Source organism: Penaeus monodon, chromosome 25 (genome assembly GCF_015228065.2).
Source record: "Penaeus monodon isolate SGIC_2016 chromosome 25, NSTDA_Pmon_1, whole genome shotgun sequence".
Taxonomy (NCBI): Eukaryota; Metazoa; Arthropoda; class Malacostraca; order Decapoda; family Penaeidae; genus Penaeus; species Penaeus monodon.
Window position 1 is genome coordinate 28189416 of NC_051410.1, and position 711 is coordinate 28190126.

Consider the following 711-nt stretch of genomic DNA (forward strand, 5'->3'; position numbering starts at 1 on the left):
AATACATAAACTGACACACAGAAATTGACACACCAGTCATATAAAAGCTCTGTAGGTTATGGTATATATGTACACGAAACGAGCGAGAAGTATTTGTAAAAACACGTTTGTATAAAAAAGAGCCATATTCCAGCAAAATGTCTCGACACACATCAACAAAACAACCACACAAAAACAGTAGACACCGTGGTGACAGAACGGCAATGATAAGGGATAGAAGAGGTCAAATAGCACATGAGGCAATAAGGGGCTATACACCTGCCTGGGGTGAGGGAGGGGGCGCCTCTAGAGAACACCTGCTGTTATAAACCGACGAAGATGGGTCAGTCAGGTCCTGTAAGGGGCGAGGTAGCAAGCTGGTGGGTCAAGGTACTGTGCAGCGTTTTACTTAAAATTCCAAGAAATCACACCAAATCCACCAAGAAAATTTGAAAAACACCTTTTAACCTATGCTATATTGCGTCTGTTCTGCAAGCTTAACATTTACAATCGTTAAGATTGTATCAGTTGGCCGTCTTCTACAGTATACATTAACCTAAAAATGCAATTTCTAGTCATTTGCATGATACAATTTAGTATCACCTAAATTGCAAAAGCAAATATTTTTGTGCCAAATCATTATACAATCTGTGGATAGCTTAACAGAAACGACAAAAAATCAGACATGTCATTCTCAAACTGAAAACTACATTATGTATATAACATTAAAGG